Consider the following 25,559-nt stretch of genomic DNA (forward strand, 5'->3'; position numbering starts at 1 on the left):
TAACACCTACCTACACACATTTTATACGTGCGGGAGGGATCACAGACCATCTTAAAAATCTCCCCGGGTCCCAAAAACATGAGTTATTGGCTGGGATATTCAAAAAATAATAAAACATCCAATGTCTAAATGAGAGCTGAAGTTTTGTGACTTTGGACATTCGGTTAGTAGATGATCGAAATGGCTTGAGTACCTAAACAAATCAACATAAGTAAAACATCTATATAGGACAAAGCCTAATTCTAGAGATAGGCTCAAGTCTATTCAGAATACGAACTGTATCACTTATCAAAGCATTTTCGACTTATGTTTGGCCGGGGTTCTGCCAAATCAAACCAAGCGCCAACAATATCCCATTTTTCTGCCAAAGCTTTCGTTGAACAGATTTAGTTGATCGTATCGGACATCCCTTATTCAGATTACGCCATTTATGGTAATAAATTTAATGATAAATATTAACTTGATGCCAACTCCTATATATTAAATTTTTTCCTCCACTTTATCTCAATATTTATTGTGATAAATGGCGTAATATGAATAGGAAATTAGCAAAAAAGATATTTTAGTTACAAGATAAACATTGTCGCTGTCCGGAACATCCTTTGCTGGCGGGGATAGGGGATCTAAATGTCAATGAAGGAAAAATACATACGATTTGACAGTTAGATACCACACATGTTTCGGACAGCAGAACAAAAGGAACCGAAGTGACAATCTTTATCTGGTAACTAAAATATCTTTTATTAGCAACATAACTAAAGATATCCTACAGCAAATGTACGTATGAGTTGATATGAAATGATTTCCGTTTTACTTTTACCGAAAAATTGTCACAAGTCAGTCACAAAGCCGTTTGATGCGGTTTGGTAGAACTTAGACCATTTATAAAATTTGTACTACTTGCAAGACAGATTAGAAATACAGCTTCTTGAAAACTTTCGGGTTATGTCTAATATTAAGTAGAGATTTGTGATTTGAATTGTCTAATTTTTTTTTTCAGTGAAGGTTTCGTTTCAAATCGGAATTTTTATTACCAACTGCGAGTTTTACTGATTTCTTTGTCTTTATTTATTACTAGCAGACCCGACGAACTTTGTTTCGCCTAAGATTGATTTATTCTCTGCTTAGTTCTCGAGTTATGCAGAAATTTCTGTTTCATTTGTTTGGGAGCCCTCCTTACCAAACAAGGGAGGAGTCTCGAACCATCTTAGGAACCTTACCCGGCCTCTGCATACACATTTTCATGCCGATCGGTTCAGTAGTTTCGGAGTCTATAAGGTTCAACAGACAGAAATTCATTTGTATATATATAGATGTGCTAACACTATGGCACTCCAATTGGCCCTGACGAAAGCGAGAAAACAAAACGGGGGCCGGATGATGCGTTTCTATTTCACCCGGCAATGGATATAGGACGTCAATTTTAAAATGCTTATTAAAACATAAAAACACATTAAAGCTGAAAATAGTTCGATTTTTCGGGCTAGAAATTTATTTTCCTTTAAAATAAGCAACACGAGAATTGAATTATTTTGATTGAAAAAACATGTGTAGATGATTAGTCTAACATGTAGTTTTTCAAATTTCTAATCCTACTTATTTAGAAGTTTTCAATATATCCCTGTTAATAACATTTTAGAAGCATTTTAACCATGTTGAAATACAGTGATTTCACGCACACGTCCGTCTCCGCTAGATGGCAACAGCGCAGCTTCGTCAAAGCGAATGCTCAGCGGAGTCTAGTATATTTTTCAATTCGCAAATTACGCAAATTACCTGTACCGTAGCAAGAATCAAACTCAACCACCTGTTCGTTTGAGAAGGTATCGTGTCTTTTCGTTTAAGTTAAAGCTCTAAACTCTACAATAAGGTCAAAGTACAGCCAAATTGGAAAGCGGAGTAGAGGAAGATAACTATAGAATCGAATAATTTTAAATTAAAAGGCTAGGTAAGAATTTCGACTAAGTATTGCAATTATAACATGAGAAAAACATCTGATTTCTTGTACTCACCGTGAAACATGTATGTTCCCGATTTTGGATGTTCCGGTTAGCAGCGAGGATTCGCCAGTATTCAAACAGTGGTTAAAACAACAGACTTACGTGAAATAAATTATTTACTTTCCTTTTCTATTTGAAATTTTAAATTATTCACGAATCTCGGTCAAAATCTCGGAACGAAGGATAGTATCTAAAAACTCTATAAAAACTAAATTTGATATGGTCTGTTATGACATTCAGACGTTTGAGTTTTTTGATAAACAGAACGTCGTATGTAACAGAGAAACTTTTATATTGCGAACTGCGGGCCTTTTCACAAGACGTTTAAAATAGGCCTTTTCATGTGACATTGCTGAGCCGGAACTGGTTTACAATATAGACACTATGGTCCAATGCACCGAGTTCATCATTGACGTTTGAGCGGTGCGCTGTTTACTTATAATGAATACTTTTTCATTCATCGAGTTCATGCAAGTGTTCATTTTTAGTAAACAGCGCCCGTCTCAAACGTCATTGTGTTCATTCGGTGCATTGGACCATAGGTTCCATAGACGAGCTGAGGCGAAGGCGAGTGTAGCCAAACGAACTGTCAGTTAGTGTAGCCAAACGAGCATGACGTCACGATTGCAATCCAAGCAACTGAACGTGTGACGTCAAATTGTGTCAACACTGTGAAAAGTGGAAAAATACACTTAATCGTTCTGCGCTCGTCTATGGAACCTATAGTGTCTATAGTTTACAATCGCTTAACAGATCGTTCAACCCTGAAGCTCTTATTTTAATATACGAACTGTCATTTGACGGTAAATTCAGCTGATTTTAAACGTCTTGTGAATAGGCTTATCAGCTGATTTGATAGTCAATTGACATTTCTTCTATGGAAGTGACAGCTTCGGAGTTTAACGGGGGTTTAACGGTATGTTCGGCGGTTGAAAAGATATTTTAGTTACAAGATAAAGATTATCGCTTCGGTTTCCTTGGTTCTGCTCTCCGAAACATGTTGGATACATAATTGTCAACTCGTATGGATTTTTCCTTCATTGACATTTAGCGCTCTATCCGCGTTACCAAAATGTGTTCCAGACAGCGACGACGACAATCTTTATCTTGTAACTAAAATATCTTTTGGCGGTTGTAAACAAGTTCAGTCTCGACAGTGTCACATGGGAAGGCCATTTTGACATTGATTGACATTTTTCAAAATGTAACACGCGTGGCAAAAAGAATATATATGTTTATCGCATGTAACATAAATAAAAATGTGTATTTAATAGGCTATAAACTTCATACACAACACACATATTGATTCTTGTTATTGTTCCTCAAAACCATGCCGAATAAATCCGACCAATGTTCAAATCCGCAATACAAATGGTGCCACTGTAACATAAGACGTCTTGAATGATCTTGATGTCCGCGATTGCATCATGACGTCATTTGACACCGTATGAGGGCACTGTTTACATTTTTCTCTCCTGTTTAAATACGAAAGACTTCTCATGAGGACAATGTTTACCATTTTTTACCCGTGCAATCCTCTATAAAGTCCTAAATACTTTTACTATGGCAAACACTCATTGCAATCAGAATGTGCGTGAAGCAAATTAGAATATGCGGATAACTGAAGTACATATCCTCATATTTTTATTTGCTTCAAGCACCTGATAGCATTTTATTTATTAGCTTGAGCAGTTTTTATCGTTTTTACCTGATTTTCATGTTTCTACAAGGATCCAGTTTGTGGTAAGTTAAGCTCATTTTTAAAAGAACCGAAACTTTGTTCGAAAAACAATATTATCTTGTTTGAATATACCACTTACCAGAGACTGTGGATACCTGTCAAGACCGATCCATAAATTTCAGACACCTATATAATGCCTATTACCTTCAATTTGTATATGAGATACAGTTTTTTGTATCTTAAATATCTACTAGCAGATGAGTTTCATCTTTTTTTTTTGCAAATCAACAAAACATTGGGCATTTCCGGCGGTGTTTCCATTCCCATACATTAATTTTTCATAGTACAGTAATATCCCGATTTTAGCACCCCCTGATGAATTTTTGTATGTTTCTTGTCGAGAAGGCTTACAAAATTCTTGACAGGTACTAAGAAATGATTCATAATAAACCACAGGCGGTGAAAGTAATATCCTGAAAATCATTGTTTGCTGTATTATTTACAAAAATAAGAAGAACGACTAAAATTTTCATGTTTTCTTTTGGGGTGACTAAAACGAGTCGAAAACGTGATAAAATCGGGTCGATGCTGTATTGCTTTATTATTCAGCGAAATCTCCACCGGAAAATCTGTCGGTTACTCAAAAATGAATGGTGCAAATAATTGAATTGAAATGTAATGGTAGAATTTCTGAAGCACAAAGGCTTCTCGCCAATATTAACCTATGAATTTTCTATGACGCAAACGTATATTCGGAGCATTACGTAGTGTAGCGGCTTAACCCTTTATAAGGCAGTGGCAACTATATTGCCACTAACAAATTTTTTTTTTCTATTTATTAACAAGAGCTCTGCTTATTATTTCCCATGTAGTGGCTTTATTTGCTTCCTAGTATACTAGGAATTTTAATACCCCAGATGAATTTGAGCTATAAAAAATTGAAATGTCAATATGAGAACAGTTTTTTTTAAGAACAGATCGTAAGTTTTTAGTGGAAGAAGGATTTTCAGTTATAATTCGTTAAAAAAACGACTTTTCCGTTGGTATTAATTATTTTGAATCTCCTGTGTTAGATTATTACGTGATAAACTTTGCCTTACGAAAAAAGCTTTGCCTTTCTGTATGTTTGGTTTTTGGATTTTTGACGAAATTGTATTTTTTTTTCGAAAAAAAGCGCGAAATTAATGCGAAGTAATGCGTTTCCCGACTAGGACTCTTCACCAAAAAATGTAACATGCCTTGATTTGACTTGTTTTACGTAAAACCTTATTTTTAAAAATCTTTTATTTATTTTTGTTGCTGCCTGTTTTCCCGCTTGCCGGGCAGTGGCAATTATATTGCCACCAATTTTTCAATGTTTCTGAATGTATAACAAACATACATTTGAGAATACCATGTTAACATTGTGACCTAATGTTGTTTTTGTTAATTTATTGTTTACATTCGTCTGCCTTATAAAGGGTTTAATGCAATTGAATATAGGAAAGATAATACTGTTGGTTTTATGACGATATACTAAGGACCGAAATATGGTATTCGTACCATGATATAAGGCGGCAAGGACATAGTTTGAAGGCTAAGCTAATTTCTTACAAATCATGCAGAATGGATCAGTTTTGCAAAAAATGTATAGGGTGGGTGTACCAATTGTCGCCATACTTAAGAACAACTATTTTTTAGAAAATAAGTAAAAGGCATGTGGGTGGTCTTTATATATCAAGCAAAAGGTTTTACTTCCTGCTCCTTAGAACAACTGTGAAAACCACAATAAAATTTGTTATAATCCTCAAAATTGATTAATCCATAATAAGAACGCATGCACCAGTTGTGGCACTATTCTTAATTTTGGTTCCTTATTTGGCAAATCCCATTGTGTTCTTATGGGATTGGCCAAATAGAGACCACTAGTGCGATAACTGGTGCAAAGGACGTCAAAAATTAAGCAAAATCATTTTTTACAATTAGGCTTTGCTTGTTTTGGAGGAGATCAAAGGTGTTATCGTATCATATGAATATGCTTTATCGATATGAACTTGGTTTGCGGTGATTTGATTGGCCATTTGACATATAAAGCACTAGTGCGACAACTGGTGCTATAGCCACAACTGGTACATCTAGCCTAAATATTTCCATAAAATACATTGCAGTATTTGATTAATTACAAATGGTCGGAATATATCAATTCAGAACGCCATCCGGCAAATCTATTAATACTTAATACATAAAAATGTCTAACACGCACGCACACGCAGACACACGAACACACACATACACATACTTGCACACACAGACACATTCCAGAAATTTAATAACTTTCTATTAATTTATGTTATTAGCAATGTTATTAGCAATTTCTTTTTATTATTGTTAGACAAATTCGTTCATTTGATTTATTAAATCCTGAACTTATTATCTAGGTAAATTTTTATTGAAACCTACAAGAATTCCCCAAAACATTACGAAAGAAAGAAAAATGAATCATATTTAATTACTCATATGAGCAAAATTTCCTCACTCGTGAGTGAGCAAAACCATGTTTGCTCAGACGTGAGTACTCACAGTTCGTGAGTAACTCACGCGTGAGTACTCACCGAAAAAATGAGAAATGAGTGAGGAATTTTTACTCATATGAGTGAGATTCTCAACACTAATGCCTGCAGCTTGCAGAGAATCTGGCGCGCCGAGCAACAATCGACAAGCATGACTAACTTGTGATTGGTAAGTTAGAGCGAAAGTGCCGAACGCGAAGAAGTGTGTGAATGGTCTGCCCATGCAGAGGTAATGGCGCAGCGGGTGGCAACCGAGATCGTCACCTCGAAGCATGGCAGAAGGGTGAATGAATAGGTGTATGTATGGACTGCACACGCCGCGATGGGAGTAGCGCAGGAATGTTAGTTCCTACGACTACTGATACCCCGCGGCGTGGCAGAGGAGTGTGGGGGAGCATCCAAGTCAGTCTCACATGGTACGAAAGGAATTAGTTGAGTCGTGTTGAGCTAGTCTCATATGGCATGAATGAGGTGAGTCAGACTCACATGGTATGTCAGAAGTGGGAACCTAAGCGAAGAGTCCCACAAGGGATGCCAGAGGGAGTGTTAGGTCGAATGACTCGAGTAGTATGTGTCAGCGCGAACCGAATGAAAGAGGTGAGCAGTCTCACATGGTACGATAAAGGTGGGCATAGAATTAGTCCCACACGGCATGAGAAGGGTGGGCACAAAAGTTAGTCCCGCACGGCATGAGAAGGGTGGGCACACAAGTCAGACCCATAGGAGCGTTAGCGTGTGTGCAAGCATGGAGTGTATGAGCATGAATCAAGGGTTTGGGTGGGCATACAAGTTAGACCCACATGGCATGAGAAGGGTGGGCACACAAGTTAGACTTGCACGGCATGACAGAGGTGCAACAGAGTATGTAGGGTGTGTTTGAGGGTGCGATAGAGCGAGCACACAAGTCAGTCTCGCACGGGACGGGTGCCTGTGTGAGCGAGAACGAGCGAGTACGTTTAGTACTGCCATCCCCAGAAGTAGTACTGAGAGGTAGTTCCTGGGGAAACGATGGTGGAGCCCAAGGAGTTTAGTCGGTATTACCGGTATGGTCGAGTCCGACACTCCAGTACACTTCCGTGTGGTAGTTTGGCAACTACAATGCACGTGTACTGGGTTAGTGTGTAAATGCATTCTCCCTGGTAAAAAAAAAAAAAAAAAAAAAACCCACTATCCGGTGGTCAAGGAGGCCAAGGAGTCAAGAAGGTCAAGGTTGAATGCTGTACTTCTGGTGGAACCAGTTGTGCAGGAAGACTTGAGGTCTATTATCCTACGGAGTCGGACGAAACAGATTCTCCTCGTATCGGACGTAGATAAAATGTTCCGACAAATTCTGACTACGCCAACTACGCCTTTGCAGTCGATACTCTACCGATTCACACCCCAGGATGAAGTTACGGTCTAAACACCGTGACTTATGGGACAAAACCAGCTCCCTAGCAACTCGCACGCTTCAGCAGTTGGCTACTGATGAAGAATCCCATTGTCCGTTCGCAGCAAGAGTAATTCTCGAAGACGTCTACATGGATGACGTCATCACTGGTACGAACGACGTGAGCACGGCTATTTCCCTCAGAACTCAACTGACAGAGATCATGGAAGGCGGAGGTTTCAAGCTTAGAAAGTGGTCCTGCAATGAACCCGCAGTTTTGAAAGGCATTCCAACAGAGAATTTGGTTATTCAGGACAGCTATGGCGTTGATTTAGATCCGGATCAATACATGAAAACGTTGGGCTTAACGTGGATGCCTGCTACCGACACCCTTGGATTCCCCCGCTAGATTCGGACATACAAAACGTCGTATCCTATCGCTCATCGCCACACTCTTCGACTCCCTCGCTCTTATTGGTGCCACGATGGTGGCCGCAAAGATCATAATGCAGCAACTGTGGACACTGCAAGACACGAATGGTGATCGCTTGGACTGGGACGAACCAATTCCTTCAATGGTGGGTGAGATCTGGCGTAAATTTCAGATAAAACTCCCACTCCTTAACAACATTCGTGTCGACCGCTGTGCTGTTATTCCAAATGCAGTTTTGGTGGAACTGCATTGTTTCTCCGACGCTTCTGAGAAGGCTTACGGTGGTTGTATCTACCTCAGAGGTCAAACCTCAACAAGATTGTCAGTTCCAGCACACTTTTGGACAGATTCAACGTGTGTGCTACGTTGGATTGCTGCGCCACCCACGACATGGACCACATCCGTTGCCAATCGTGTGGCGAAGATCCAATCCATAACAGATGGATGTATTTGGAGACACGTACCCGGAATAAACAATTCTGCCGACCTCGAGGATTGTCACCTGAAGACATTGTCAAAAACGAACTTTGGCGGAATGGTCCAGGTTGGTTGCAGAATTCTTCATAAATGTGGCCTGGTGGAACTACAGAAGATCTTGAAGGAAGAGGATAAAAAAGACGACAGACTGTCGTTGCGTGCACCATGCCATCCGAAGCGGATTTCAACGAAATGTACCTCAGCAAGTTTGGTTCGTACACAGACCTGATTCGTCGAACGGCATACTGGTTGCGGTTGATCAAGCTTTTACGAGTTCCAAGAGAATAGCGATCTGAAAACGGTTTCTTGGAGTGTGCAGAAATGAAGGCAGCAGAGCAAGCTATAATTCGTAGTGTGTAGCGAGAAGTCTTTGAAGATGATTTGAAGGTGCTTGAGAAAGGAGATTTCGTGTCGAGAACGTCACCGCTGAGGTTGTTTCATCCACACATCTGTAAAGAAGGAATGATTAGAGTAGGAGGAAGACTGAAATATTCAGTGAACTAGAAGATACTGAACACCCAGTAGGGGCCATCCAGAAACCACGTGGTCATATTTTTGAAGATTTTCAACCCACCATCCCCTTACTTTACTTACTTATGGATCCTGTACACCTCCCGTGGTGCAAAGGGCCGACTCGAAAGATCTCCATCCTCAGCGTTGCCCGGCTATCGCTTTAACCTGTTGCCAGGTTAGATTTCGGTCGACTTCTTTTATTTCTTTATTGAGGCTTCGCCGCCATGAGCCTCTGGGTCTGCCTCTGCTGCGATGTCCCGCTGGGTTCCAGTCTAATGCTTGTTTACAGATTTCGTTTCCGCCCCTACGTAGAGTGTGGCCGACCCAGCCCCACTTCCGATCCCGAATTTCTGTTGCTATCGGCCTCTGGTGACAACGACGATGGAGCTCGTTGTTTGAGATCCAGTTGTGAGGCCACCAGGCCCGAATTATATACCGCAGACATCTGTTGATGAACACCTGCAGTCGTTGAGTGTTCTCCACTGATACACACCATGTTTCGCTAGCGTATAACAGCACAGATTTCACGTTAGAGTTAAAAATTCGTATTTTGGTGCGTTCACTTATCTGCCTGTTTTTCAGTTATTTTTTAAACTCGCAAAGGCAGCCCTTGCTTTCTTGTTCCATGTGCCTATATCTTGGTACCGCCGTCTGACGCCATTTGGCTACCAAGATATTGAAAGCTTTCAACATTCTCCACTGGTTGCCCGGCTACTGTGAAACTGGAAGGAGTCACCGTGTTTACATCCAACGATTTGGTTTTGTTGACGTTGATGACTAAACCTGCCGAAGAGGAGCGCTTGCCAAGGTCGTTGAGCTTACTCTGCATATCAGAGCGCCGTTGCGCGAGGAGTGCAACATCATCCGCCAATTCGAAGTCATTTAGGTGCTCCATGGTTGTAGGCTGCCATAACAGCCCGCGGTTTGGTTCACGACCAATTGCATCTACCAGAATCTCGTCGATTACGATGAGGAACAGTAAGGGTGATAGAATACATCCTTGCCTCGCACCACCTACGACCCGGATAGGGTCGGACAAGACCCCATTGTGCAGCACTCTACACGAGAAGGTCTCGTACTGTGCCTCGATGAGGCCGATGATTTTCTCAGGAACTCCCTTGCGTCTCAGGGCGCCCCACATATTCTCGTGATTGAGACGGTCGAAAGCTTTTTCGTAGTCAATGGGACTCTTGGAATTCGTTGACCTGCTCCAGAATGATGCGGAGCGTGACAATATGGTCCACACAGGATCTTCCGGCACGGAATCCGGCTTGCTGCCGCCGGAGAGTCGCATCGATCTTCTCCTGAATCCGGGCTGGGATAATTTTGCACATAAGTTTGGGAACGGTACACAGCAACATAATGCCTCGCCAGTTATCGCATACAGTCAGGTCAACCTTTTGGGCACCTTCACTAAGATACCTTGCATCCAGTCGACCGGGAAAGTTGCGGTGTCCCAGATATTACGAAATAAACGATGCAGTAGTTGAGCGGATGTCATGGCGTCAGCTTTGAGCATCTCGGCTGATATGCGGTCGAGGGAAGAGCAATCCCCCGATCACCATGTCGTTATTACCACAAAATTCTGCGAACAGCTCTCCGTTTTCGCTCATTTCTCCAAGACCATTGCGTCCCATAATGCGCTCATGGTTCGAGTTGTTGGATCCGATCTACGTATTGAAGTCGCCCAAACAGATCTTGATATCACCCTTCGGAATTCTATCTACGACGGCATTGAGTTGACTGTAGAAGTTCTCTTTGTCTTGCAGATCGGCAGCATTGGTTGGCGCATAACATTGGATTATAGTAAGGTTTCGGACCCGTGTTCTAAATCTGGCAACGATTATCCTTTCACTTATAGGTTCCCACTTCATAAGCGCAGGGTGTGCCTGAGTGCTTAGTAGGAAGCCAACTCTGCGATGCTGGGGAACGTGTTCACCTCGTAAACCAGAGTATAGCGGAACTTGTCCCGACGGCGTTCTGTGTTCTCCAAAGTTTGGCCAACGGACTTCACTTAGTCCCAGGATCTCAAGCTTCATGCGGCGTGCCTCATTGGCAAGTTGTGCCAATTTACCCTGCTGGGCTAGGGTTAAAACGTTCCATGTTCCTATTCGTGTCCGTTGTTTCGCGCTAAGAGTCGTCGTCGTTATATCAGTCCGTATTCTTTCATTATCGGATTCTCGAACAAATTGATGTTTCGGGAACAGTAGGTTGTTGGCCCAAGGTTCCCTATCCACCGGGATGGAGCTGCCATCTTAGGTATAGCTTCCGGGGAATAGCATTTCATTCTCAGCCGCTGGATGCCAGAACAGACGCTGTTGGAGCCGCACCTCCTTGGTGAACAGACGCTCGGTCAGTCGGGTCAAATTTGTTTAAAGTCCCATCTAACACCAGGACTAGGCTAGTGCGCTTTGAGCGGCACACGGTCGCTTTGATAGGGCCTGCTTGGGAACACATGCAGCTTTTTATAGAAGTTCAACAGAGCCCACTGTCGAACCCCACCACATCCTTGGCAGACCCCACAGGACGCACCCTCTCACTCTAGCTGATGTCAGAAGGCTGCACTACCAGCTAAGTACGCAACCCTTAGCTGGCGGTCAATTGTCATCGGAAGACCCGTGGAAGCGTGAGTATTGGAACTTGTGAAGACCAGAGCTATGTCATTCGCCCCTTCCCGGATGTCAACTCACCATTTCGCAGCCCTTTCAACTCATTTGTATCAAGAAATTTAAAGTAACTATCGGATCAATAACGAACCTTTCTCAATTTTATACTCAAACTTTCTATTTCACTTATTATCTTACAGTGGGTTTCCAATTAAACACCTTTCCTCGTTCCTCCTTAAGGACTTGAGATAGCCTTGATTTTGCCAATAAGGCGAAGACATGTCTCCTAATCTCAAAGTATCTGCTTCTAATTCAGAAGATAGTCTTACAAAACACATGCCTTTCATTCATGTAATGATCTTTATAATAAAAATTCTTTATAAATAACTAAGTGACAGATTTTCTTTCAAATTATCTGTGTCCCACATTATCAGGAAATAAGTAAAATACGGGACGTTTCACGGGACAAATCATGAAAATGCGGGACATCTGGTCACTTTACATTATATCCATTTCGATTTCCACTCTGGACTGGGCTAGTGTGCTTTGCGAGTCGTACGGTAGCTTGAATAGGAGCTGCTTGCGGATACATGCAGTTTTTAGTAGAGGTTTAACCCCATCACATCCTAGGTAGGCCCCATGGTCGCAGTGGCCATGGGGAGGGGTCGTCGGGAGTCCCTGCTGCCCTTAAAACCTTAAAATAGCTTTCGCTTCCACACACTTCATACCTGCCAAGAGATTTCGGACGTTAAACCAATTTAACATTTGTATTGGCATAATAAATAAAACTGGACTCTAGTTGTTTTAGACACTCTACCGAATTATTCATTTTATTTTGCAAACACAAGATTATTACAAATCACAGATAATTCAATCCACGAAACGCAGTTCAGCGTTCATCAAAAAATTTGTTGCACACGGTGGTTAGTCAAAATATGTGCGTTGTTCACACGTTGATTGAAATAAAACACAAACTTGTTCTTCGCACCTTCACATCCACATCTGTTTTTTTTTTAGATCACAATGACAAACTACACTTCTTAGCTCAGTGTTTCAATTTAGGGCATTCAAGCTGTTCTGAAAACAGCCATGCATATACCAAACATCAGCAACATCGTACATGCTCGATCAGGAATGATCATATTTGCTGTGTTGTCTTTATATGGTAAAGTGGGTTTGACCTTTTTTATTGGTGTTACACTTGTTCTGATGCCGAATATTGGCAAATCCGTACTTTCGACCGCACTAACCGGCGAATCTACATTTTTGGCGTCCAATGTCGACGATTCTGCTACCCCACCCTCCTGGTGGGCTACCACGACAGGAGATACAGCCACAGGCACAGATTTGTCAAGAAGCGCCATATTGTGGTAATATGTTTGCCTTATTGAAACATCTGTAGCGGAATCCGCACTCCAAGCTGTTGCCGAAAAGGCCAGCACGGTTAGTAAAATTCTGCAGTTTAGCATTCTGCTGTAACGCTCTGCGTGTCGAATCCTGTCGAATCGTCGATATTCGTCTGGTGGTTCAACTAAAAGTAAATCGCCGGAATCAATGGTGGACGATGTATATCCGGCTTTATTTATTCATGCAAACAAATTAGATGTCGACAGATATGAAACAAATGTGTAACAAAATTGTAATTTAATGACATAAATGTCATTATACTTGATTGTTATGGTCTAATTGAAGTAATGAAGAGGGGGGTCTATGTGAATTAGAATACTGGTAAAAAATTTTCCACACTTTTCTACCATGAATTGAAAATTATTTGTAGAACTTTTCTAGTAGAAAACTTCAGTTGTTATAAGAGGAGCAAGTACTAAAACATTTTATTACATCACTTGATTATTACTTTACAGATACGTTTATCGACTGCAACAGTAACGCCTAAGCGTCCTTAGTGTTTCATATGAGATTCAAAGTAAGCAGCCATTGTAGTCAGGATTATGAAATTTAGGTTACGAATCCAATAGAAGCTGTTACATTTTCACTAGCCATCCAGGTAAGGTTAAAGAAAATCTGCTTTAAATTCTAATAACAAAGTTTGATTGAATTGCATTCTACAGTTTTGCACATTACATACTCATATTACTATCTATCTATCTATCTATCTATCTATCTATCTATCTATCTATCTATCTATCAATCTATCTATCTATCTATCTTTTTTTTTACAAGGGTTAAAGGCCATAACAAATCTGCGCAACAGACACCTTAAAAGCGCACAGGGCTGGGCTCCTCCCGACCTGCTAAAAATGTGCCTCCCGGGTCCCTTATCCTCCTTCCCTCGATCCTCCCGGGACCACGGGATGCTGCGAATACTTGGGGGGGTGCAGTCTGTGGTCATGCACTTCTTCTCAAATTCCGGCCCATAGCTTATGCTAGTTCGCCGACTGGCTGGCTAATCCACTACTAATCGATCCCTCGGCGGCCATGCCACAATTTTCCTATCTGGAATCCTCCTGACTCCCCCGACGTCGAGGGTGGTCCACCAATTCCGGTGAAGGAAACTTCCGCACTGATGCACTATGGGGAATTCTCATACAAATGGGCGGCCAAAAATATGTTTTCAATGAAAACTGTTTCTATGCAACATATTTCATGTGCAGCAATATTTAAGAACCTTTTTTTAACCTATTAAGGTCCATCGTTAACCCTTCAAAAAATGTAACCCGCGAAAAAAAAATTTTTTGAATTTTTTTCTGTATTTTTTTTCTGTTTTTTCCAATACAGCATGCATAAAATAGCAAACAACTATATTTCTAGTAATAATGTTGTTCATTTTCTAATCATAACGAGGTATAGAGAATAAAAACCAGCGTTCTCGTAAACGCGCAAATATGCGCAAGCAAATCACTCACTAGAAGGTGGTACTAGGGTTATATTTCAATCCCCCATTTACAGATCAGGGGACATTTGGGGACATTAGGTTTGCGGGACCATTTTATAGCAAAGAATTATGATAATTAAAGTTTTTCTTCTACAACTTTTTGATATTAAACTTCGCGTGCAAAACAAACCAATCTATCGGAAAGCTAAAGTTTTAAGCTTTGAAATGGTATATTCATTCATTTATATTTAGTTAACATCTAAACAGATAACACTGAATCAACAATTTGACGCCACAATACACGGTTCGAGGCCGCATCTCTCCATCCTCGGATACGCCCCACGCTCGCCAAGTCGTTTTGCACCTGGTCTGCCCATCTCGCTCGCTGCGCTCCATGCCGTCTCGTACCTGCCGGATCGGAAGCGAACACCATCTTTGCAGGGTTGCTGTCCGGCATTCTTGCAACATGTCCTGCCCATCGTACCCTTCCGGCTTTAGCTACCTTCTGGATACTGGGTTCGCCGTAGAGTTGGGCGAGCTCATGGTTCATTCTTCGCCGCCACACACCGTCTTCTGGCACACCGCCAAAGATGGTCCTAAGCACCCGTCTCTCGAATACTCCGAGTGCTTGCAAGTCCTCCTCGAGCATTGTCCATGTTTTATGTCCGTAGAGGACAACCGGTCTTATAAGCGTCTTGTACATGACACATTTGGTGCGGTGGCGAATCTTTTTCGACCGCAGTTTCTTCTGGAGCCTGTAGTAGGCCCGACTTCCACAGATGATGCGCCTTCGTTTTTCACGACTAACGTTGTTGTCAGCCGTTAGCAAGGATCCGAGGTAGACGAATTCCTCGACCACCTCGAAGGTATCCCCTTCTATCGTAACACTGCTTCCCAGGCGGGCCCTGTCGCGCTCGGTTCCGCCCACAAGCATGTACTTTGTCTTTGACGCATTCGCCACCAGTCCAACTTTTGTTGCTTCACGTTTCAGGCGGGTGTACAGTTCTGCCACCTTTGCAAATGTTCGGCCGACAATGTCCATGTCATCCGCAAAGCAAATAAATTGACTGGATCTGTTGAAAATCGTACCCCGGCTGTTACACCCGGCTCTCCGCATGACACCTTCTAGCGCAATGTTGAACAACAGGCACGAAAGTCCATCACCTTGTCTTAGTCCCCGGCGCGATTCGAACGAACTGGAGTGTTCGCCCGAAATCTTCACACAGTTTTGCACACCATCCACCGTTGCTTTGATCAGTCTGGTAAGCTTCCCAGCTGTTCTCGTCCATAATTTTCCATAGCTCTACGCGGTCTATACTGTCGTATGCCGCCTTGAAATCAACGAACAGATGGTGCGTTGGGACCTGGTATTCACGGCATTTTTGAAGGATTTGCCGTACAGTAAAGATCTGGTCCGTCGTCGAGCGGCCGTCAACGAAGCCGGCTTGACAACTTCCCACGAACTCGTTCACTAATGGTGACAGACGACGGAAGATGATCTGGGATATCACTTTGTAGGCGGCATTAAGGATGTAGATCGCTCGAAAGTTCTCACACTCCAGTTTGTCGCCTTTCTTCCCAACAAACATTAGAAGCTAATAGAGCGCTTATTCATCCAAAAACAGTCTTCTTCAGCTATAAAATTAGCTTATTCAGCTTAAATTGTTTGTTGGGTTGTAGATGGGGCATATAACCCCTTCCTTCCACTCCTCCGGTAGCTGTTCAGTTTTCTAGATTCTGACTATCAGTTTGTGCAGGCAAGCGGCCAGCTTGATGAGTTCAGCCGCGATACCATCCTTACCAGCTGCTTTATTGGTCTTTAGCTGTTGGATGGCATCCTTAACTTCCCTCAAGGTGGGGGCTGGTTGGCTTCCATAGTCCGCTGAACTGACGTAGTCATCTCCTCCGCTGCCTTGACTTTCACTGCCTGTACTCTCAGCGCCATTCAGATGTTCCTCGTAGTGCTGCTTCCACCTTTCGATCACCACACGTTCGTCCGTCAAGATGCTCCCATCCTTATCCCGGCACATTTCGGCTCGCGGCACGAAGCCTTTGCGGGATGCGTTGAGCTTCTGATAGAACTTACGTGTATCTTGAGAACGGCACAGCTGTTCCATCTCCTCGCACTCTGCTTCTTCCAGGCGGCGTTTCTTCTCCTGAAAAAGGTGGGTCTGCTGTCTCCGCTTCCGTCTATAACGTTCCACGTTCTGCCGGGTACCTTGCTGCAGCGCGACCGCCCGCGCTGCGTCCTTCTCCTCCAGAATCTGTCTGCACTCTTCGTCGAACCAATCGTTCTGCGACTTCGACCCATATACCCGACGATGTTCTCCACTGCGTCGTCAATGGCTGCTTTGACTGTATTCCAGCAGTCCTCAAGAGGGGCCCCATCGAGCTCACTCTCTTCCGGCAACGCTGCCTCGAGATGCTGCGCGTATGCAGTGGCGACATCAGGTTGCTTCAGTCGCTCTAGGTCGTACCGCGGCGGTCGTCGGTACCGAACATTGTTGATGACGGATAGTTTTGGGCGCAGTTTAACCATCACCAGATAGTGGTCAGAGTCGATGTTAGCGCCACGATATGTCCTGACGTCGATAATGTCGGAGAAGTGCCGTGCATCAATCAGAACGTGGTCCATTTGGCATTCTGTCTGCAGTGGTGATCTCCAGGTGTACCGATACGGGAGGCTGTGTTGGAAGTAGGTGCTACGAATGGCCATATTCTTGGAGGCGGCGAAATCTATTAGTCGTAGGCCGTTATCGTTCGTTAGCCGATGAGCGCTGAACTTTCCAATAGTCGGTCTAAACTCCTCCTCTTGGCCAACCTGAGCGTTCAAATCTCCTATGATGATTTTGACGTCGTGGCTTGGGCAGCTGATGTACTCACGTTCCAGCTGCGCGTAGAATGCGTCCTTATCATCATCAGTGCTTCCGGAGTGTGAGCTATGGACGTTGATTATGCTGAAGTTGAAGAACCGGCCTTTGATCCTCAACCTGCACACTCTTTCATTGATCGGCCACCACCCGATCACGCGCCTTTGCATATCGCCCATCACTATGAAAGCTGTTCCCAGCTCGTGTGTGTAGCCGCAGCTCTGGTAGATGGTATGATTACCTCTAAACGTTCGCACCATTGATCCCTTCCAACAAACCTCCTGCAGCGCTACGATGCCGAGTCCACGGTCCTTGAGCACATCGGCGAGTATGCGTGTGCTCCCGATGAAGTTGAGAGATTTGCAGTTCCACGAACCGAGTTTCCAATCGCTAGTCCCTTTTCATCGCAGTGGTCTTCGCCGATGGTTCCGGTCCGTACTCTCTTGTTGATTGTTCGTCGCGTGAGTTTTTTTTTGGCTGGCTTGCAGGGCCTGACACCAAACCCCCTAAATTTCCGGAGGACCATTCCTCTTTATTTCCGGTGGACCATGGTGCACAGTTTCACTTAGAGTCCCTCGCTGGCACTCGGACGATGATCAGCCGCCCCTAACATGGAGAACAGACGCTGTTGTGAGCCGATCCTGACATGAAGAACAGACGCTCAATAAGATTTGTACCTCCGGAGAGGAGCAAACCCCCCCTTCCCTGTCAGCATACGACCATAGTTCCCACCGGGGTTGGTTACCCGATCTTCCCTAAGGTTGCTCGTATCCCGGCCAGCACCGCGGGGAGGTAGGGATAGGAGCTGCTGGGTAAGAGGCTAAGGACCGCGAGATGGGGTCTATTTTATTCCTTCAGGTACGCGAAGTACCAATGGTACGCTTTACCCAGCATTTGACGTGCCATGGTGCAAACGGTAGGTATATAAAACATTATATTTGGAGAAAAAATGACTTCATAACATACAAATCAAAGTTAATAATGGTTAAAAGACTATTATTCTTCCATTTACTTCCACTATTAACTTTGTCTTCAGTTTTTTCTTGTGTGTTTGTTTTGTGTTTGAAGAAGTTTCCAAGTAGGAAACGAAATGCGTATCTGCTTGTTGATACATAAAAAAGTTAATAGTGGAAGTAAATGGAAGAATAATAGTCTTTTAACCTTGTAGCATTTCCCCTAAGACGCTCTAAAATAATTAATCATTAAAATTAATAATATTTTTTTATTTTTATCAGCTTTTTTCACTTCCCCAGCCCATATCTTTTGACTGAATAAACACAGCGCTTCAATATTTTCCGATTCTCTTATCTAGGGTATAAACTTTCATATGATATATAAATTATACAAATTGGAGATAGTAAATTTTTCGATTAATGGCCACCCCTTTCCCCATAGTGTGATGGTGTCCCGACTACCGGCGGCTATCGCAAGGGACGCTTTCGCGCATTGCGCCTACTTCGTCTTCGGGTTGCAGAGGTAGTCCGACAGTTCCGGTGGTGGATGACGTCCGCACTGGTGGTGCCCTACATACCCGAAGCGCTTTCTTCTTCTTTCTTCAGCAGGTTGGCTGTTCGAGTGCCAAGGTCGGTCCGACGATTCCGGTTGGCAGAAGACTTCCGGTTCGCCGGCGCCTCGACGACCCGAGGCCAAACACTGCTCACTGGACTCACACTGGGTTTTCCCCCGAGACTACGCTTATTCGCTGGTCACTTCTCCATCTACGCTGCAGCTCTGACAGTATTTGCGTGACGACTCTGCTGACCACATTCGACGTGCCTTCTTCGTGACACATTCGCTCTGCGATGTTGTCCGCCCGTAGGGCAGGCATTCTTTTACGTACTTCCGCAAACCTTGGGAAATGGAATACCACGTGTTCTGGAGTCTCACACTCAAAACATAACGGTGAAATAGTATGTCCAAACCGATGTAAGTACTTCCGGAAGCATCCGTGACCCGACAGAAACTGCGTCAGGTGAAAGTTCACTTCACCATGCTTTCTGTTCATCCACACCGACAGGTTTGGGATGAGCCGGTGGGTCCACCTCCCTTTCTCCGTACTGTCCCACTCTAGTTGCCATCTCGCCATCAATCGGATTCTCACCTCCTTTCTTACGTTTCTGGTGTCTCTTCGCCGATAACACTCGATGTCTTCCTCCAGGGTGATGCAGATGGGTAGCATCCCAGCAATAACGCATACTGCCTCTGACGGTATTGTAGATCCAGTTGAAAACCGAACTGAGCTCTCGCGACAATCGCATTTTCTCCTATTTCCAAGTGTCGCAACTGCATCGCGGGTGGTGCGCAGGATGGCGCACGGCTATGGCATAGATGCGCACTACTCGCGATGCAGTTGCGACATCCAGAAATGGGAGAAAATGCGATTGTCGCGAGAGCTCAGTTCGGTTTTCAACTGGATCTACAATACCGTCGTGCGGGCCTTCTTTTGATTCCGGGGGCTACTTTGGATTTTTAATTTTTTGAAAAAACTAAATGGAAAAAATACCAAATTTGTAACAGAAAGTTGCCGTCCAACTATCAACAAGACACCCGATTGGTGATAATGACAAATTTATAGTAATTTTCGTTATAATTCTTGTTTTAAAATGTCCAAAGTAGCCCCTTATTTTTCAAAAGAAGCCCCGCACGACGGTATCGTTCTATATGCGCTCGCGACTCGAATGACCATCAGCCGGGACACACTTTTCAGCTTTTCCCGGTGCCGCTTGGTTTGCAGTGCATTGCCCCAAGCAGGAACCCCATACCGCAGTATTGATGACGAGACACTAGCTAGCAGACGCCTCGTGTTGCTTCTTGGTCCGCCTACATTTGGCATGATCCTTGCTATTGCGTTCATTGCCTTCGCCGACTTTTCACAGGCGTAGTCAATGTGGCAGTTGAAATTTAGCCAATCGTCGATCATCACTCCCAAGTGCTTCAGCGATCGCCTCGAAGCAATCGCATGGCCTCTGACGACGATTTGCATCCACTGGATAGTCTTGCAGTTGCTGACTAATAGCACCTCCGTTTTGTGGTGAGCTATTTGTAGCTTAACTCCATTCATCCAGCTCTCGATCGTGAATTTATTAGTTTACGAAATCTAAATAAATACTCACTGACTGATATTTGAGCGGAAGTTGTCAATGTTCAGCCGAATATGAATATGTACAAAGTGAGGGTGACAAAGAAGCCCGATGGACCTCACCAAAAATATTCGATTATTTAAAGCTCTGCTTGCAATATAAAAAGCGCAAGAGGTGGAGCCTACGGAAACATCCTTCGATTGCAGTAAAATTGCAATAATGTTGCCAAATACTACAGCAAAAAAAAATAAAAATATAAAACTGGATTTGATTTATGGATCTTGTGATTGATATTATAAAATAAAAATATAAAACTGAAATTGATTTATGGATCTTGTGATTGATAGTCTTTCACTCTACCACAGCACCATTCAACACTTCGAAGGGACTGCATGTTGACCATAAAAACCATACGATTATGAAGTTGTGTACTCGGGTTTTCTGTTACTTGTTTGCACCATCACCGGAAAAAAATGTGAATTGTCAAAACGTTGAACGATGCTAAATTAAACATGAAGACACACTCAACTTATCTGCAACTTAATTTAAACAAACAAATAAATTTTGAAAGACGCATTGAAGTTACATAACCAAAAATATGCAACTTGATGATTTTGTTTCGTGTTTGCAACAGAAAGTGCAGTATTCTTTGGTTGTTTGTCTCCAAATGTCAAACACGTACTGCATTGCAATGTTAATGAAACATTGATCATAACTTGAACGTTTTTGGCATCTTGATGCAACTTTTTCGTGCTTAAATGTTTTTCTAATGCCTTCAATGAATTTGAATAGAAACAAGGTGCGTTTTGGAAGATGTTGCGTGTGTTTTTTGGGCATCCATAAATTACGTAACGCTCAGAGGGGGGAAGGGGGTTGACCGGAGTGTGACAATCCATACAAAAAAATCAATGATTCATACAAAAAGTGTGACAAAAGGGGGGTTTGCAAATGGCGTAATTTTCGTTACGTAATTAATGGATCTCCGTAAATGCCTCCAAAGATTTCCCAAGAAATTTCTCAGAAACTTGCTTCTGAAATTTATTTGCAACCTTTCTCAGGAATTCCTTAAGTTAAACTGCAAAAAAGTCTTCCAGGAACTGTTTCGGTATATTCCTGCAGACAAAATTCATGATGGAATTACCGTGAGAATATTCGAAGGAGTTCTTAAAAGATATCATGTAACAAGTCCTGAAGGATTTCTTGACGAGGTTTCTGAAGAAATTCGCGAAGAAATTTTTGGTTGATATTCTTATAGAAATTCTGAGGTGAATTCATGAGGAAATTTTTAATGAAGTTTTCGATTCATTTCCCATTGGATTTCCTAGAGGATTCCCCAAAAAAAATTTGAAGGAGTTGTTGAAGAAATTTCTGGAGAAATTCCTTGTTTGAATCACTGTAGAAGTTTTTGAATGAATTCTGGAAATAATTTCGAGAGGATTGTAATTAACCAAAACTTGTAGTTAACTAAGGGCACCGCAAACGTCATGCGGTCGTATTTTGTATAAAACCTTTCTGATTTTCAGATTGGATTTACTATCAACTGAATTTAAATCAACACGGAGCTTACATCCGCACAAAGTCAATGCGTTGGATAGTTTGATTTCAATATAAAGTTTTCGGTCTCCAGTTAGCCTTGCGAGCAAAGGCGTTTGATTGCCAATCCGGAGATAGCGAGTTCGATTCTCGATCCGGTCTAGAATGTTTTCGGGTGTGAAACGTTCTTGACTCCCTGGGCAAAGTATATCCTTTGTACTTGCCAGACAATTAATAACTGAGGAAATGCTTATAGAATACTAAGATGAAAAACAGGCCAAGTTCCAGATGGACTGTATAGCCATTGAAGAGCAGAATATAGATTTGACTTGGAATGGTACCGTGATCAGGATTTATTTTTATATTACGGAAGAATCCAGAGATTTCCCTGGATATGGTACAATTTTCATCCCTAATCCCGGGTCAAGAAAAAGTGCCGGAAAATGAACTTTCTATATCTCACGGTTCCAAATGATGCCAAAAGGCATTATGCCAAATGACCCAAACCATCTGGAAAATGACATTTTCCCGAAAATATTATTTTCCCTAATCAAGACTTCAGAAAAAAAATCAGAAAAATTTATTTAGCGGAGTCAATGTTTTGAATAATCTACTTTGAAGTCTATCTGATTTGAAGTCTGCCTTCTTTTAATAAAATTATGAAGTATCAATAACAAAAAACAATTTATCATTCAACAACAATTTATGTGGATCAAACTGGAAAGGCCGGGTATATCCAGCCAGTTAAGGTTAAAAAATACGTTGTATAACACCAGTAAAACGTAATTTTCTCATTTCCTAATAGGAAAGCAATCGATGATATTCCATCAATCTGTATACGAAATACACAAGTCCTTCAACATTAAGTGGGGCGAATGATGGTGATGATGAAAAGATAAACATTCTCACTTCCCGTCTCGTTTTTCGTCCAGACGGAAATCTGTGTCTCTCTTCGAATTGATTCACAAGGACCCGAGCAGAAGCGATGACCTCGATAACAGCAGTTGGTATGAACTTGGTGTGCATAAGATGTAAAATACCTAAAATTAACATTCAAGATACCTTGAGCGTATAATAACATGCTAAGATATTTTGAAACCGACGAATAATAAATTGTTATGCGTTTGGTATTGTAACAACAGAGTATGTTATGCCTGAAGTAGTTTTTGGTATTATTTTCTGGTATTTTACCTCATATTCATTACGACATGTTCATAACAGTGTAGCATGTCAACAACAGAATGAAGTAATATTGAGTTATTTCCTTCTGGTCGGGGATAGATGTGCGAACGAGCTCAACAGAAAAAAAAACAAGCACTCGCCTATGGTGAAAATCGGAGATGAAAAAGCCAGCTTACAGCCAGTCATCGTTCTACTGCCACTTTCGGCCACTATCGTTCATTTCGGATAATTGTGTATGACCAGTGGTGATAATCATTTCGACATGGCTTAACGTACTGAGATCAAATTCAGGAGCAAGCGAAATACGCGATTCCGATAGTAGCCATGTCATAACCCATGCCATCAAGAGTTATGCCTCCGGTCGGAATCACCATCCTTGGATTTGCCCAGATCATGATTCTTGACGGATGACGAACATCAATCAGAAACCCCACCTATTCAGTGTTGGTTTCCTATTACGACGCATTCATTACCAACTGTTATGAATATTTGATTCCGAACCACATACTAGTCATCGCGTGATGCAATGGTCAGCTGCTCGATTTATAGCCCGATTCCAATCCCAAGCAGAAGAGAATAACACAATAATAACTTATTCTGTTATTGATTACTTTCCCGAGCAGGAGAAATTAACGAAATAATACCTCATTCTGTTATTAATACCATTACTCTGTTATGAACTAGCCTTAAGAGGTAACATACCGAAGGAGTAAAACTAAAAATCAATATGCAAAATATTTCGGGCATAAAATACTCTGTCATTGCAATACCAAACGCATAACAGATTGTTATCGTTTGTTATTAAAATATTTACGCATGTCATGCGTGAGGTATTTTGCATATTAATGTTTCATATTATTTTTGGAATTTTACCTCTTCTGAAAGGCAAGATCATACCAACTTCTGTTATCGTGGTCGTCGCTCATGCTCGGGATAGCATGCCGTACATATGATTATGTTTGCATAGATAGGGGAAATATTTCTAAGTTTCCGGATGACGGGAAATTCTTCTGAATTTCCATCAGAATTTCTTTTGGAAATTCCGAGGATAATCCTTAATTCAAATTTTACTCAAAATTTACCTCCAATTCTTCTGCAGTTTCACGGAAAATTCTTTTAAATATCCTCAGGAAATTATTCTAAATGTCCAAAAAAAATTCGGCAGCGTATGATAGAAAACGGGTCCAAACTCTACCTACATCAAATAATTACATCCAATCGATCGACTTGCTATTCGAATTGAGTTTGGTAAACAAGCCTATTACTGCGCTCGTATCCTGCCGTTTATGACAGCTGCTGCAGCCTTCTTCGGAGCGGCTTACCTGACCGAGGGACAAACACGAGCCTTCAAATGCTGACCACCGGCTCGGCGTGGCTCCGATAAAACGGAAGAGTGCATACCACTCTAGACTATGGAAAATTCTCCTGGATGGTGCCCACTTGTAGGCGGATACCCCACCTCCTCTCGGCTAGAATATCTACGCTCCCAACCACAATCATGCAGTCAGCCAGTGGGACGCTCTTTAGGCGAAAAATTTACTACGCGTGGTTCATTCGTACCGTCTCGATAGTCACGGTCGTTTCCTAAACAAGAGCAAACCGTTGCTTACCCATTTCACCAACGTAAATAGTAAATTATTCAAATAAGGTTGTACCGAAGCCTAGAGGGATGCGAGTGGCTGACAAACATGTCTGTCTTGCTAGGGTGACCAATTTAGTTCAGACATACCGTCCAGTTGGGCGCCAATCAACGTGAATATTAGCGGATCGTGTAAAAATATAATGCGTTGAACGCATTTTTTGGCATAGGGTAAAATCGAACCAGAATGACAATAAAAGTGTTAGAAATATGATTGGCTACCCTACTGAAACTAGTTAGAGTCCTGCATAAAAAGGAAGTTGGTAGTTGTAAAATAAATTACGGTAATTTATAGTGCGATCCTAACTAAGCCTATTAGGATTTCAGTGGGTGCTTCACTTGCCAATCTTGATTACAGTTCGATGCGCGGCACAAACTATGAGGTATGCTATTATTTAGTAGGGCTCTGATAGGCTTGCGACACGTTTGGATAGCTGGACACAGAAGCACATACTAATTATCAGTGTCAGGGATTCACACAGCAACATCTGGTGTGAAATTGTATATTTTTAAGTTTGTTTCATGGAACTCTCGCTTTTGGCTCGTCTAGAAAACTACATTGAATAACCCATTTTCTTTTTCAGTGGCTCTATATTAAAACTCCTCCTTTCCACTTCTCATTAACGTTTCTGTTGGAAATCTTTTGGCACGAATAAATAGATTTTCAATTATAGATTTTAGAAAAAATTCGCTCAAGGAAAATAGGACGAATTTTGCGCCAACTCGACCAGCGGTTGGCAGCACCATCTCAGAATCGAATGAAACTTGGTGGGCATAAAGATATGGTATTTCTA

The 25,559-nt window shown here is 42.2% G+C and overlaps 1 protein-coding gene across 9 annotated transcripts in view; it reads right to left on the reverse strand.

The window, feature by feature from the left end:
- LOC134226589 (adenylyl cyclase 78C) overlaps window positions 1-25,559 on the reverse strand; it is a 366,691-nt gene that overhangs the window by 116,287 nt on the left and 224,845 nt on the right. The window contains exon 1 of one of the 9 annotated variants that reach the window (XM_062707458.1): window positions 2,013-2,198. The exons of the other annotated variants lie outside the window; for them this stretch is intronic. The gene's annotated coding sequence lies outside the window, so the exon portion shown is untranslated. Of the gene's footprint in view, window positions 1-2,012; window positions 2,199-25,559 lie in introns of those variants that run through there. 9 annotated transcript variants of the gene reach the window in all.

The sequence above is a fragment of the Armigeres subalbatus genome, chromosome 3 (assembly GCF_024139115.2).
Source record: "Armigeres subalbatus isolate Guangzhou_Male chromosome 3, GZ_Asu_2, whole genome shotgun sequence".
Classification (NCBI taxonomy): domain Eukaryota; kingdom Metazoa; phylum Arthropoda; class Insecta; order Diptera; family Culicidae; genus Armigeres; species Armigeres subalbatus.